Genomic DNA, 281 nt, shown 5'->3' on the forward strand with positions numbered 1-281 from the left:
AAATCAATTTTCAAAACTTTATCTTGCTAAACCGAATCAATTTGGTTCACTAGCGTCTACTTGGCCGACGCTAAACCGACGCTAACTAATGTCGGAGTCGGGGGTCGACGCTAAGTATGGCAGCTAAAATGGATTTTTCCAGTAGTGATATGAATATCATGTTTAAACTATGTATTATATATTTGATTATTTTCTAAAGAAAATATAACATAAAATAGTTGAAATAACTAATAAATATTGCTAAAGAGTTTGATAATCTTAAACACAAACATCATCACCAT

This window comes from Cicer arietinum, chromosome 6, assembly GCF_000331145.2.
Source record: "Cicer arietinum cultivar CDC Frontier isolate Library 1 chromosome 6, Cicar.CDCFrontier_v2.0, whole genome shotgun sequence".
Classification (NCBI taxonomy): Eukaryota; Viridiplantae; Streptophyta; class Magnoliopsida; order Fabales; family Fabaceae; genus Cicer; species Cicer arietinum.